We start from the raw sequence: 16,435 nt of genomic DNA, 5'->3' as shown, positions 1-16,435 counted from the left end.
ATCAGAATTAGCTTCAGGTTTATGCTAATTTAATTCCAGGGAGATTTAGCAGTGTTACTCCTATATAGCTCTATTCCCTTTCCCCCTTTTCTGTGGTTATTATTGCTATTAATATTACACCTATAATGTTACACACCCAGCAATACATTGTCATAATTATTACTCTGCCATCTGTAGTCATTTTCTTAGCCCAATGCAGCTTTGTTCCTACTCAAGTCCTTTGTGCTTATATTGGCACATATATTACACTTCCTTATGTTATAGATTAAACAATACATTAAATACACATTATTGAATTTCTCCAGGAGTCTCTTCTAACAGGTCTGAGGTGATATCTCATTGTGGTTTTGATTCGCATTTCCCTGATGAGCATCTTTTCATGTGCCTGTTGGTCATCTGCATTTCCTCTTTGGAAAAATGTCTACTTCTTCTGCCCATTTTTTCATCGGGTTGTTTGGTTTTTTTGATGTTGAGTTATATAAGCTGTTTATATATGTTGGATATTAATCCCTTATCGGTCATGTCATTTGCAAATATTTTCTCCCATTCTGTACGTTGTCTTTTCATTTTGTCAATGGTTTCCTTTGCTGTGCAAAAGCTTTTAAGTTTAATTAGCCCTCATTTGTTTATTTTTGCTTTTATTTCCTTTACTTTTAGGAGACGGATCCAAAAAATTATTGCTGTGATTTATGTCAAAGAGTGTTCTGTCTTTGTTTTCCTCTAGGAGTTTTATAGTATCCAGTCTTACATTTAGGTCTTTAATCCATTTTGAGTTTACTTTTGTAGATGGTGTTAGAGAATGTTCTAATTTCATTCTTTTACAGGTAGCTGTCCAGTTTTCCCAGTACCACTTATTAAAGAGACTGTCTTTTCTCCATTGTATATTTTCTTGCCTCCTTTGTTGTAGTGAAATTTATTTCTTAAATAATAAGACTTGAAAGTCAAAATTAGTCCTTGATTGGTGGGCTGCAGAATGGATGCTGTATTAGCAGGCATGAAAACAACATTAATCTCATTGTACATCTCCGTCAGAGCTCTTGAGTGACCAGGTACATTGTTAATGAGCAATAATTTTTTTTTTTTTTTTTTTTTTTTTTTGCCGTACACGGGCCTCTCACTGTCGTGGCCTCTCCCGCTGCGGAGCACAGGCTCCGGACGCACAGGCTCAGCGGCCACGGCTCACGGGCGCAGCTGCTCCGCGGCACGTGGGATCTTCCCGGACCGGGGCACGAACCCGCGTCCCCTGCATCGGCAGGCGGACTCCCAACCACTGCGCCACCAGGGAAGCCCCCAGCAATAATATTTTGAAAGGAATTTTTTTTTCCTGAGCAGCAGGTCTCAACAGTGTTATCAATAGACATACTGTCATCCAGGCTCTGTTGTTCCATTTATAGAGCACAGGCAGAGTAGATTTAGAATAATTCTTAAGGGCCCCAGAATTTTCAGAATGGTAAGTAAACACTGGCTTCAACTTCAAGTCACCAGCAGTATTGGCCCCTAACAAGAGAGACAGCCTGTCCTTTGAAGCTTTGAAGTCGGGCATTGGTGTTTCCTCTGTAGCTATGAAAGTCCTAGATGGCATCTTCTTCCAACATAAGGCTGTTTCATTTACACTGAAAATCTGTTATTTAGTGTAGCTACCTTCATTAATTATCTTAGCTAGAACTTCTGGATAACTTGCTGCAGCTTCTACATCAGAACTTGCTGCTTTATCCACTTTCATGTTATGGAGATGGCTTCTTTCCTTAAACGTCATGAACCAACCTCTGCTAGCCTCAAACTTTTCTTCTGAGAAAAGCTTCTCTGAGCTTCTGAGAGCTTCTTCACCTCTCTAAGCCTTCATAAAATTGAAGAGAATTAGGACCTTGCTCTGGATTAGGCTTTGGTGTAAGGCAATACTGTGGATGGTTTGATCTTCTATCCAGACCACTGAAACTTTCTCTATATCAGCAAGCCTGTTTTGCTTTCTTATCATTCATGTGTTCATTGGAGTAGCATTTTTAATTTCCTTCAAAAATTTTTCCTTTGCTCTCACAGCTTGGCTAACTGTTTGCCACAAGAGGCCTAGCTTTGGGCCTAGTATGGCTTTTGACATGCCTTCCTTTATTTAATCTTAAAAAAAACCAAAAAACGTTTTGATTTAAAGTGAAAGACATTCAACTCTTCCTCTCACCTGAACACTTAGAGGACATTGTAGGGTTATTAATTGGCCTAATTTCAATATTGTTGTGTTCAGGGAATAGAGAGTCCCGAGGAGAGGGAGAGAGATGGGGAACGGCCAGGCGGTGGTGCAGTCAGAACTCACAAAACGGGCTTCCCTGGTGGCGCAGTGGTTGAGAGTCCGCCTGCCGATGCAGGGGACACGGGTCCGTGCCCTGGTCCAGGAAGATCCCACATGCCGCGGAGCGGCTGGGCCCGTGAGCCATGGCTGCTGAGCCTGCGCGTCCGGAGCCTGTGCTCCGCAACGGGAGAGGCCACAACAGTGAGAGGCCCGCGTACCGCAAAAAAAAAAACAAAAAAAGCCCCCCAAAACCTCACAAAACATTTATTGATTAAGTTCATTGTCTTATATGAGTGCAGTTCATGGTGCCCCCAAAAGAATTACAATGGTAACAATCAAAAGATCACTGATAACAGATCACCATAACAAATATAACAATAATGAAAAAATTTGAAATATTTTAAGAATTATCAAATGTGACACAGAGACATGAAGTGAGCAAATGCTGTTAGAAAAATGGCACTGACAGACTTGCTCCACACAGCATTGCCACACAACTTCAATTTGTAAAAAACGTAATATTTGCAAAGCACAATAAAATGAGGTATGCCTGTATTGGAAATCAATAACAATATATCTGGGAAATATATAAAAATTTGGAAAATATTGAAAATATCAATAAAATTGATAAACCTATAAGCTAAACTGATTAAAAAATAGAGAAGACACAAATTTCCAATAACAGGCATGAAAGATCGATATTTCCACAAATCTCACAGATATCAAAAGCAAAATAAAGAAATATTGTAAAAACTGTATTCTGATAAATTGGACAACTTAGATGAAATAGTCACATTCTTGAAAGACACAGATTACCAAACTGACACATATAGAAATAGATAAACTTAATAATCTTATATTGTATAAAGTTGAATTTGTAATTGAAACTCTTCGCATAAAGGAAACTCCAGTTTAGATGGTTTCACTGGTGAATTCTTTCAAACAATTAAGAAAGAAATAATGCTGATCTTAAACAAACTCTTTAAGAAAATATTGAAGACTTCACAACTCATTTTATGAAGCTGGAATTATCTGATTCTAAAACCAGACAAATACATTATAAGAAAAGAAAACTCTGAACCAAACAATACCAATAGCTCTCATGACTGACTATAGATGCAAGTATCTTTAACAAAATATTAGCAAATCTAATTCAGCAATATATAGAAAGAAAAATACATCATGACTATATGGGGTTTATCCCACAAATGCAAGATTGGTTTAAGGTTTTAAAATCAATCAATGTAACTCACCATATTAACAGAATAAAGGAGAAAAACCACATGATCATCTTTATAGATGCAGGAAAAGTGTTTGATGAAATCAACATTTATTTGTAATTTTTTAAAGAGAAACTTCTAGAAGACAAGGAATGGAAGGGAACTTCCTCAACCTTATAAAAGACATTTACACCATGCACCTTTGGTCAATTAATCTATGACAAAGGAAGCAAGAATATACAATGGAGAAAAGACGGTCTCTTTGGGACTTCCCTGGTGGTCCAGTGGTTAAGACTCCGCACTCCCAATGCAGGGGGCCCAGGTTCGATCCCTGGTCAGGGAACTAGATCCCACATCCCTGGTCAGGGAACTAGATCCCACATGCTGCAACTAAAGATCCCACATGCCACAACTAAAAATTCCTCATGCCACAAGGGAGATCCCATGTGCTGCAACTAAGACCCGGCACAGCCAAATAAATAACTAAATAATTAATTAAATAAATAAATAATTTAAAAAGATAGTCTCTTCAACAGCTATTGCTGGGAAAACTGGACAGCTACATGTAAAACATTGAGAATGTTACCTCACACGATATACAAAAAGTCAAAATGGATTAAAGACCTATATATGTAAGACCTGAAACCATAAAACTCCTAGAAGGGAACATAGGCAGAACACTCTTTGACATAAATTATAGCAATATTTTTTCAGATCTGTCTCCTCAGGCAAAATAGATAAAAGCAAAAATAAACAAATGGGACCTAATTAAACTTAAAAGGTTTTGCAAAGCAAAGGAAACCATTGACAAAACAAAAAGACAACCTACAGAATGGGAGAAAATGTTTGCAAATGATATGACCGGCAAGGGGTTAATATACAAAATATATAAATAGCACATACTACTCAATATCAGAAAAACAAACAACCTGACCTAAAAAATGGGCAGAGGAACTGAATAGACATTTTCCCAAAGATGGCATGCAGATGGCCAACAAGCACATGAAAAGACGCTCAACACTGCTAATTACTAGAAAAATGCAGATCAAAACAACGAGATATCACCTTACACTTGTCAGAATGATTATCATTAAAAAGTCTACAAATAGCAAATGTTGGAGAGGATGTGGAGAAAAGAGAACCCTTGTACACTGTTGGTGGGAATGTAAATTGGTGCAGCCATTATGGAAAACTGTATGGAGGTTCCTTGAAAAACTAAAAATAGAACTATCATATGATCCAGCAGTTCCTCTCCTGGGTGTATGTTCAGAAAAGACAAAAACACTCATTCAAAAAGATACATGCCCTCCAATGTTCATAGCATTATTCATAGTTCATAGCAGCATTATTTACAATTGCCAAGATATGGAAGCAACCCAAGTGCCCATCAACAGACGAATGGATAAAGAAGATGTGAGATACATACATACATATGTATATATATATAATGGAATATTACCCAGCCATAGAAAATAATGAAATTCTACCATTTGCAGCAACATGGATGTACCTAGAGAATATTATGCTTAGTGAAATAAGTTAGGAAAAGACAAATACTATATGATATCACTTATATGTGAAATCCAAAAAAAAAAACCAAACATATGAATATATAGGCAAAACAGAAACAGACTCACAGATATAGAAAACAAACTAGTGGTTACCAAAGGGGAGAGGGAAGGGGGAGGAGCAAATTTGGGATTAAGAGATACGAACTGCTATGTATAAAATAGATAAGCAACAAGGATATATTATATGCACAGGGAATTATAGCCATTATCTTGTAATAACTCTTAATGGAGTATAATCTGTAAAAGTACTGAGTCACTATGCCATACACCTGAAAGTAATATAGTATCATAAATCAACTATACTTCAATTAAAAAAAAGACATTTATGGGCTTCCCCGGTGGCGCAGTGGTTGGGAGTCCGCCTGCCGATGTAGGGGACACGGGTTCGTGCCCCGGTCCGGGAAGATCCCACATGCCGCAGAGTGGCTAGGCCTATGAGCCATGGCCGCTGAGCCTGCGCGTCCGGAGCCTGTGCTCCACAACGGGAGAGGCCACAACAGTGAGAGGCCTGCGTACCACACACACACAAAAAAAGACATTTACAAAGAACCTAAAGGTAGCATCGTACATAATGGTGAAAGACTAAACACTTTGTACCTAAGATAGAGAGTAAAATAGGATATCAACTCTTACTACTTCTATTTAACATTATACTAGAGCTCCTAGTCAGTGAATTAAAGTAAGAATAAAAAATAAAAGGCATACAGATTGGAAAGGAAGGAGTAAAACTAAATTTCTTTGAAAATGACACGACTGTGTACACAGAAAATCCTGACACTACCAGGATTAATATATGAAATTAGCAAGGTCACAGGATACAGGGTCAACACACAAAAAAACTATTGTATTTCTCTATACTGTCAATGAACAATTGGAAAATGAAAAATTTAAATACTATTTACAGTGGCATAAAAATTCATGAAATACTTAAAGCTAAATTAATAAGACATTTGCCAAAACGTACACAATTAAAACTATAAAACATTGCTGAGATAAATTAAAGAAGACCAAAATAAATGCAGAGATCTACCATGTTCATGGATTGGAAGACATGATTAAGATGTCAGTTCTCTCCAAATTGATCTATACATTCAGTGGAATCCCAGTCAAAACTCCACAGGTCTCTCTTTTGTGGAAATTGATAAGCTGATTCTAAATTTAAAAGGAAAAGCAAAGGACCTAGAAAAGACAGAACTTTTGAAAAAGAACAAAGTTGTAGAACTTACTGTATCAGATATCAACACTGTAAAGGTACTAAAAGTACAGTAAACAAGATAGGGTGACCTTGTAGTAAAGATAGACATATAAATCAATGGAACAGAATACAGAATTCAGAAATATACCCACACATATATAGTCAATTGAGTTTTTACGAAGGTACCAAGGTAAAAGATAGTCTTTTTGACAAATGGTGCTGGAACAATTGGATATCCATATATCCATATTAAGTGAACCTTAATCCTTACCTCATACCACACACAAGGTTAATTGAAGACAGATTAAGGACCTAAATGTAAGAGCTAAAACTATAAAACTTCTAGAAGGAAACAAAATGTTCAGCAAAAAGTTTTCAGGCAGTTCCCTAAAAATACTAACCATAAAAGGAAAAATATTGATAAATTGGACTTTATCAAAATTTAAAACTTCTCTTCCAAAACGACATTGTTAAGAAAAAGGCAAGCTAAAAACTGGGTGAATAAAAAAACAAAACAAAACAAAACAAAAAAACTGGGTGAATATATTCTTAATACATACATCTGACAAAGAACTTGTATTCAGGATATATAATTTTTATGTGTACAGATGATATTTATACAGATAATTTTCAACTCAAGAAAACAGCCCCATTTTTAAAAATGTCCAAGAATTTGAACAGACACTTCACCAAAAAATATGTACCCATAGCCAAGTAAGCACATGAAAAGATGCTTCATGTTATTAGTCATCTGGAAAATACAAATTAAAACCAAAATGAGATACTAGCATACATTCACTAGAATGACTAAAATTAAAATCGACAATATCAAGTGTTGTCAAGGATGTAAATCTTTTGGAATTTTCATACATTGCTGGTGGGTATGTTAAATGGTACAACCACTTTGGAGAAGATTTTATCAACTTCCTATAAAGCTAAACATATGCTTACTATATGGTACAGGAATCTCACTCCTAGTTATTTATCCAAGAGAAATGAAAACATATAATCACAAAAATACTTGAACAGAAATGTTCATAGCAGCTATATTCATAATAGCTCCTATTATTGGAGACAACCCAAATGCCCATCAACTGGTCCTGGGGTCAGCAAACTGTGGTATCTTTGTACAACGAATTAGTATTAGCAATAATAATAATAAAGAATAAACTGTGCAAAATTGTGAATAAATTTTTAGAAGTCAAAAAAAGTCAGACAAGAGTACATACTATATGATTTCATTTACATGAAATTCTAGAAGCAAAACTAATCTAAAATTATAGGAAACAAACTGATGTTTGCCTAGGGGTGGGGGTTGGATGGGGATTTAGCGCAAAGAGGAATAGGGAAACTTTAAGTCGATGAAACATTCTCTATCTTGATTGTGGTGGTGGATATATAGGTTTATCAAAGCTCATAGAAATGTATAATTAAAATAGATGCAATAGTATGTACAATAGTATGTAAACTTTGCCTCATTACAGTTAAATTTTAAAAAGCAGTAATCCATGGTATTACTCATTAAAGCCCTATTGGTAATTGTTACAAATTGGAAACAACCTAAGCATCCCTCAGTGAAAGTTTGGTTCAATAAGTTTTGGTAGACCAATAAGATGAGGCACTATGTAGCCATTAAGAACACAGTAGAGAAGTGAAATTATCGATCTGGAGAAAATATTTGTACTTTTTTGGTAAATGAAGATAAGATAAAACAAGCCACCTAATACTTTCCCAAATATATAATTTAATTTGGGTTATGTCAATAATTTGCATTATATTCTTATAACTATATAATTCTATAAAGAGCTGAGTTATGTAGTAAGTCATGATTGCTTTTCCTTTCTTGCATAAGTTTTTGCTTTCTCTGCAGTTAATAATTGTTCTTCATTTGCTTAGTTTTTCCTCTACTTATTCCTAATTCAATTCCAAACTTTCTGCTGATTATCTAAACCTGCACTATCCAAAATGGTAGCCCCTAACCACATGTGGCTATTAAAATTTAAATTAATTGTAATTAAGTGAAATGATAAGTTTAGTTCCTCAGTCACACTTGTCACATTTCAAGTGCTCTGGCTAGTGACTGCTGTATTGGACAGTGCAGATATAGAACATTTCCATCATCACAGAAAGATCTAATGACAGTGCTGGCCTAAGTCTCCTTTAAGATACTCAGAAGCAATAATTTTGTCCTCACTGAGAAATTTCTCCTGGAGCTTTTCACCTTTGACCAAATCTGTTGCTCTCTGGTGCCTGGCTCTCATCCTGGAATCTACCTTCAACAATTTCTGGGGAATTCTTTGCCTCTCCTGTGTTAGACCTTTTGTTTGCTATTCTTGGTTTTCTCCCTCATTTCCATGGAACATATCCTCTGATAACTTCCTGAGAAGAGGAGTGATGGGAGGTGAGTTTTTGAAATCATACAAGCCGTAAAAATATTATTATTTTACCCTTATATTTGATTGAGAGTCTGGCTGGAAATAACAATCTAGGAGGACAATTATTTTTCATGAGAATTTTGAGGCATTGTTCCTTGTGTTCTAGCTTCTGGTGTTGCTGTTAAGAATTTCCAAGCCATTCTGATTTCGAGTTTTTGTATATTATCTGTTTTTTCCTGTCTGGAAGCTTTTTCCTCAGATTTCTGAAATTTCATAATGTTGTGCCTTGATATAGGTCTGTTTTCATTCATTATTTATGCTTGTCAGTCAGTGGCCAGTTTGAATCTGGTAACTTGGGTGATCCTTCAGTTCTGGGAAATTTTCTTGAATTATTTCCTTGATAAAAATTATGTCCCCTCAAAACTCTCTATCCTTTCTTTCTGGATCTCCTAATATTTAGATAGTAGACCTCCTGTATATAGTTACTCTATTTTTAAAAATCTTTTCTCTACAATTTTCCATATCCTTGTGCTTTTGTTCTGCCCTCATGGATAACTCTTCAACGTAATCCTATTCTTCTGTTGAGTTTTTATTTGTGCTATTGTATTTTGTTTCCAAGAGCCTTTTGTTGTTGTTCTCTGAGTGTTCCTTTTTACTGCATCCCGCTCTTACAGAATTGTCTCTTATCTCAGAGGATATTGATATCTCTAGATACATTTCTTCTCTTTGTATGTCTTTGTTTGTTTCTTCTATTTGTTTGCTGTTTCCTCCTTTACCCCCAGCCACCTCTCCTACCTCTCTCTCCTCAGAAGGCCAAAGATGGCTGGTAGTCGTTGGTTGTCTGCTTATACTTAAAAGGGGAAGGACTAGAAAGCTCTGAGCTTGTGGATGATTGTGATTGTGGCCTTCATTGTCGAATGATATGATCAGGCCTTTGGGGGGAATGCTCAATATCTGTATTTTTTAAATCATTCCTCTTGGTCAGTTTCTTCAATCTATGCTGGCCACCAGTGTTTTGGGAGCCAAATAGAGATAGAGGGCTGAGGGTCTCCACATTCTGTATGCATAGTTTCACTTAATTCCCCCATTTCCAGTACCATAACCCTGCCTCAACTGTGCTTTGGATCCCACTATCTAAACACCTCTATCACCTTCCCCAGAGAATAAACTTCCAATTTTATGCCTGGGTGGTCAAGGGGCAACTGTTTGGTTTTGCAAAATTGAAGAAGGGGTCTGAGGATTCCAACTGCTTCATAAATGTCTTTTAGTTGGTCTTATTTTAGCTCCTCTACCCACCCTCTTTATCCCTTATTTCACAAGTACCTGATGCTGGAAATTCTTTAGACTGCTGTACATTTGGATGGTTCTTGGTTTGCCCCACTGCTGGTTTAAGTTACCACTACATTAGTTACCTCTCATCCATCTGCTTTCCAGCTTCCAAACTTTCATTGCTGCTGCTTTCTCTCTTATTCTTTCTGTCCTTTGGGGTTTCTACTCTTTAAATAAATCTCTTTACTGTCATTCTAAAGAGGTTTGGGGAGGAAACTAAATAAATGTTGATGGTGTGTGCATCTACCATCTTCACCCAGAAGTCAGTAAATATACTCCTAAAAAAATAAATATGGGGCTTCCCTGGTGGCGCAGTGGTTGAGAGTCCGCCTGCCGATGCAGGGGACGCGGGTTCGTGCCCCGGACCGGGAAGATCCCACATGCCGCGGAGCGGCTGGGCCCGTGAGCCATGGCCGCTGGGCCTGCGCGTCCGGAGCCTGCGCGTCCGGAGCCTGTGCCCCGCAACGGGAGAGGCCACAACAGTGAGAGGCCCGCATACCGCAAAAATAAATAAATAAATAAATAAATATGTCAAGAATTACTTTATAGGACCAGCAATGCATTTTTTTCTTTAAGCATTTTGGTCTGAAGAATAAAGGTATTATTACTTGCTTCAGACAGGATTTCTGAGAATTGGTAAAGTATTGCTCAACAATTTTAACATAAAAAATACTTCATAATACTATAAAGATACTACAAAAATCATATTTAAAGAATTTAAGTCTAGGGGCTTCCCTGGTGGTGCAGTGGTTGAGAGTACGCCTGCCAATGCAGGGGACACGGGTTCGTGCCCCGGTCCGGGAAGATCCCACATGCCGCGGAGCGGCTGGGCCCGTGAGCCATGGCCGCTGAGCCTACGTGTCCGGAGCCTGTGCTCCGCAACAGGAGAGGCCATAACAGTGAGAGGCCCAGGTACAGCAAAAAAAAGAGAGAGAATTTAAGTCTAAATGGTTTCAAGAAGAGAATATTAGCTCAGAGTCTTCCACTTGGAAATAAATATCTCAGATGGGTAGAAGGCCACTGGATATAATAATGATATTATCTGAAAATATTTGCATGTTAAAAATTTTTCATGCATACTTTATCTTTTCAGAGCTTGCTAGAACATCCATAGTTTCAATTTAGGAAAAAAATATTAGTATAAGATAATTTAAAAGTCCACAAAGATACTGTCCTATTAACTTAGAAGAACACACAGAGATCAAATTCTTCCACTTGGTTTTGGATGCTTTGTGTCATAATCCTGACTTTGTTCAAAAGCAAGACTTTGAAATTCTGAGTAGAAGGTGAGGAGGAAAATTTGAATGAAGTTGTTCTAAACATTAGGAAGAAAAAGCCTTCACGTGATCCTGATTATCCCTCTAGTTACTGTGCTGTTTCCTTACCAAATTTTTCATAAGAGGCTTTCCATTTACTGTACCCCTTCTCACCTGCTCTTTGAATCAGAAAGCTGGCTTCTTCAGTCATCTTCACTTTTCCTAACAATGACTTTTAATTAAGAGATCTCACTGTCTTTACTCCTTTTTTCAATCTTCTTGGCCTGTTTTATGATGTTGACTCTATACTCTCTTTTAAATGTTCCTTTTTATTTCTATGACATTATACTGTTCTCATTCTCTTTCCATCTGTCTGTGCTGTCATCTGCTTCTCTCTGTTACTTTTGTTCCTTCTCCCACCTCTAACTGTTGGCAAAGCCCAACCCCTTCAAGGCCCAGACTATATAATCTTCAATGTCTACATACTTTGGAGGATTCATCCATTCTCAGGGCTTTAATCATCACATGTGTGCTGTTGACTCCCAAAAGTCTTATCTTGTGCCCTGACCATCAGCACTGAACAGCTTCAGTTCTATATCTTTAATCTTCTGTTGGGCATTTCCACTTTGATATCTCACTATCATGTCAAATCCAGTATGCTCATCTTTTTATTCACCACTGCCCTCCCCTTTCCACACCCAGAACAACTTTCCTTACCCAGTTTCCCTGCCTCTCAGCAGTTTCCTTTATCCTCTCAATGTCTTAAGTTCAGAATCTTGAAATCATTCTTATTTATTCAGTCAGGTATCAAAATTCATCCAAGCCTTCCTTTTCCAGTCTGTTCTTACTGCCAAAACTGGAGTCCAGGCCTTCATCCTCTTGCATTTGAATTGCAGCCACAGCTTCCAGGCTGTCTCACAGCCTCCTGCTCTATCCCATATACCACTGCCAGTCAAATCTTCTTTAAATACAACTTTCATCGTATCACTTCCTTAATCAAAATCTCTCATGATTCCTATTTCCTACTACATCAAGTCTAAACACCCCTACCTGACTTTCAGGCCACTCATGAAATGGCTCCATGTTACCTGTCTTACTTCCCACTCTTACCCAACCTGTTCCCCCTTCCTTAAGTCTGTTTTCTCACTGTCAAAAGAACAAGCCAAGTTTGTTTCTGCCTTCATATCTTAACAAATATACTTTCTCTTGCTTGGAATGCCTTTCTTCTTTCTATTGACCTAAATCATATCCATCTTGCAAGAGAATTGTCTATGCTTGCTGTGTCCACTTCCCTGCTCTCTATTCTCTTTGACCCACTTTAATCAGGTGTTCACTCCCACTAACTCCACTGTCCAATACACAATTATTATTTTCCTATCATGAATTCACACCTATACCACCAATTCCAATCTAATACTACAGAAATCATTCTAGTTTTCTCACTTTCTGTATTTGTCATTTCTTTCTCTATCAGTAAGAAACCTGGCCCCCATTATACTTAACATATTTACTTATGTTATCTGTCCCCTCGAATGTAACCAAGCTCCCATCCTTGCCACCTTCCCTACACACATATAGATACCTATCTCACCCTGCTCAAGCTCTGACACCCCCTGTGAGTCACCCATACTTGTGAGGCCCTCCCCACTCCATTCAGCCTCTGACTTCTCATGCTAGGCCCGTCCTCCACATGGAGGCTTTCCTCACGCTGCTCAGGTTCTGACTCCCCTCCGGCACACACCTCTCTGGCTCTGCCACACCTGACAGTGGTGTTAGGACTGAACTGCTCATTGAGGGGCAGGAAGAGGAAGAAGAATTAAAGTCAATATTTTATTTAGAAAAAGCTTTCTAGCTAGTGTAGATTTGACTACAAGTTGAGAAGGTGATAACATTTGTCTCCTTTCTCCTAAAAAACACATATTGTCAATATCTATCTGAAATACCATAGAAATCAGTGGACAAGAGCCAAAACATTTCTGAAAGAATACCCAACCTAGATCAATGTAGAAACAAAACACCCAGATAAAAAAAGAAATATTTCTTCATATTTTTCCATCTTTTGTTCAAATATTTTGGTATTATTGACACAGCCTCAGGATCACTATCAAGTGCTTGTGATTATGGTAAATTCATGAACTTTACAGTTTTGAAGATGGTGGTTTCTGATGCCTGAGGCTCAAAATTAATTTTATCTTTTAAAGCTGAGAAATGCAAATATTTCATCACAATAATATTATAATCATTCGGTTAGACCTCTGCAAGATCTCCCTTGACAACCATTTCACAGAGATGAAGCACTGATGAGGAGTCAGAATGTGGCCATCAAAGAGACTACAGACAGCCCCTGGAGACCACAACTTTCCCAGGACAAAAATACCCAAGTTTGCTTCCAAATCCTTTAAAGATATAAACTAACCATTCCAAGAAGTAGCTTTCTCATTCCTACTGTTACTCCCAACTTTCTTTGTCTGAGAAAGGCAAATTTAGCCTTTCTTCTAAATCAAGATATGATAGACTGGACTTTTGTTTAATTCTAAGCCAAAACGTTCCCAAACTCCCACTGCATTCCTGGGAAGTCCTAAATGCTGTTGAGTGTTCCTTGGCCATGTCTCATTCCTTCAGGGAGTCAAACACTCTCCATCCATACCCTCTTGGAGACCATGAAAAGGGAACACGGCCTCTGTGACTGCTCCCACCAGGTGGGTCCAGATTAACTTTACAGTCCACTTACGAGGAAGCTAACAAGGCTCCTCTGTGGGTGTTTGAGCACACCTTACAAAACTGCTGATGACATCATGAGCCAAAGAAAGCAGGTCTCACATTGTGGACTAAGCCTAAATATTAATACTACTTTATATTTATGTAGTGTCTTTTTTCCAAGGAGCTCCAAACCTCTTTACAGACATTATGTCATTAATCCTCAAAGCATTGCTGTTTGGTACATGGCAAATACTATCCCCCTCCTTTTTTTTTTTTTTACTGTGATGGAAACTTGCAAGTCAGTGATGGAACCCAGCCCCCTAGTTCTCAGTCTTTGCACTATACCGTGAAAATAACCAGATGAATAATTTTTCAAGCTTATTCATTTCTTCTTGGGTGGGATTTGAGAGGATGTCTCAGTTTGTATGCATTTCAGTTTTCAGTGCAAGTTTGTAGCTGAAATTTGAAGGGAAGACCGTTACTAAATGTATAATCTCACTTATCACTCAGAGATCCCGTATACTTCTCATACCCCAGGATAAGTTAGATTTTTTAAAATCCCTATGCCAGTTTAGGGCACATTTCATTTACAGCAACCACATATTCACCAAAATTAGGCAATGTTCAACTAGATACAACCAATTTGTATTGAGTGATTAACATGTACCAGATACTGTGCCAAACATTTTCAAATACGTGATCTTATTTTACATATATGATATCCCATGAGGACCTGTTAGATTAAGTCTTATGTGTATGGATACAGAGTGGGGCAAGAAAAAGAAAGGTACTAATAGAAGTATGGCCTCAGCTGCCATGTCCCTGCCTCCAACCTCCCCTCCCACCCCCCAAACCAAAGAGCTCAATTAACTCTAATTCCCTTAGTGGAAATCCCCAGCATAAATATTTCCACAAAAAGGGAAAATGTGGGTGAATTCTAAAAACCACCAGGAATTAGCTCAATACCCACCAAAATAAAAACCCTAACACCTTAAAAGATTGGTTCCTGCATATTCACCAATTAATGCAAAGCACAGAGAACAAAACACAACAGTGTCTAATGAAGACAAGTATTTCTTGATTTCACTTGGTTAGACACTTCCTAATCAGGAATATTTGAACCAGGAATTATGAACTATGGTGGCATAATTTTAAACACAAAAATCAATTTCACATCTCATTTTTTTATTCTTTCATGTGACCCACCGTCATATTGTTTTCCAAATTGGTAGATGTCTTTACGCTGCTGTATTAGATAATGGCAGTGAAAAGAGAGATGCTGGGGGAAAACAGAAAAACTCTTCTTCTAAAACAAGGAGAAACTTTCAACTTTTAATCATTAAATCTGAAAGCCTCAGAGTAAAAATGTGCCAGATGCCCTGCAACAATAATACTATTCCACCCTGCTCTCTGGCCCAGCTTGATTTGAAATAGCCTTACATTTCTAAATAAATAGTATTTAATTTGAGACTGAGCAGCCCTATCCCATCATGGAAAATCTTTATAGGTTGGAAAATATGTACAGTATGTCATACTTTAGGTATATAATCTAGCCATATTCTGTAGCATAGCTATACTGCAGTTTATACTCAACAACCTTGGGTTTTTAAGAAAATGTATTCATATTTTAAATATCTGTTTTTTTTCTTGTCATTGGAAATATTAGCCAAAAGGAATATCCTGTATCCCAAGTAAAAATTTAGTGATGGGGAAACTTAGAAAGTGGTAGTAAAAAAAAAAGTGATGTTTGCCCTACCAGGGTTGCCATGCATGGTTGTATTGATTGTGCACAATTCCAGCGGGGTACCTAAAACATAGAGAGCAATGTGAATGGCGCCCCCTGGAAGTGAGCAGTGCCTGGCCATTCCGATTTAATTAATTAGTAAAGCTTTGGAAAATATTCATGTTTTTTCTCAGATTCACAACAAAGACAAGTTGTAAGCTGCAGCGGGACTTTTATTATTCATCCTTATGTGTGTGTGCAAGTTCTTAGTTCTTCCTCTCCATATTGGTTTTTTCTTTAATATATTTCTTTTATTTTTGGCTGTGTTGGGTCTTCGTTGCTGCACATGGGCTCTCTAGTTGCGGCGAGCGGGGGCTGCTCTTTGTTGCAGTGTGTGGGCTTCTCATTGCGGTAGCTTCTCTTGTTGTGGAGCATGGGCTCTAGGCACGTGGGCTTCAGTAGTTGTGGCACTCGAGCTCAGTAGTTGTGGCGCATGGGCTTAGTTGCTCTGTGGCATGTGGGATCTTCCTGGACCAGGGCTCAAACCCGTGTCCCCTGCATTGGCAGGCGGATTCTTAACCACTGTGCCACCAGGGAAGTCCCTCCATATTGGTTTTAAAAGACTTCCCTACTGACTGAGCTTCAGCACACTGGTCTGGCATTCTCCCAGCTCTAGGTTTTTATGAGTCAGGGAAAAACATGTGCTGTTTTGAGAAGAAGCTCATCAGACGTGCTCAACCAGCCCCAGGCTAATTTTTGAAGTCCCTTCCCCCATTCACCTTCTC

At 38.0% G+C, this 16,435-nt stretch overlaps 1 protein-coding gene and 1 non-coding gene across 3 annotated transcripts in view; both read left to right on the top strand.

Annotated features, from left to right (window-relative positions):
- HORMAD2 (HORMA domain containing 2) overlaps window positions 1-16,435 on the top strand; it is a 74,823-nt gene that overhangs the window by 41,090 nt on the left and 17,298 nt on the right. The gene's annotated exons all lie outside the window — the stretch shown is intronic.
- Window positions 3,772-3,844, top strand: TRNAG-CCC. Its single transcript has one exon. It is a non-coding gene; the product is annotated as a tRNA-Gly (tRNA).

The sequence above is a fragment of the Phocoena sinus genome, chromosome 14 (assembly GCF_008692025.1).
Source record: "Phocoena sinus isolate mPhoSin1 chromosome 14, mPhoSin1.pri, whole genome shotgun sequence".
NCBI lineage: Eukaryota > Metazoa > Chordata > Mammalia > Artiodactyla > Phocoenidae > Phocoena > Phocoena sinus.
Note: the sequence above shows the minus strand (reverse complement) of the source record. Positions and strands in the feature narration are given on the sequence as shown.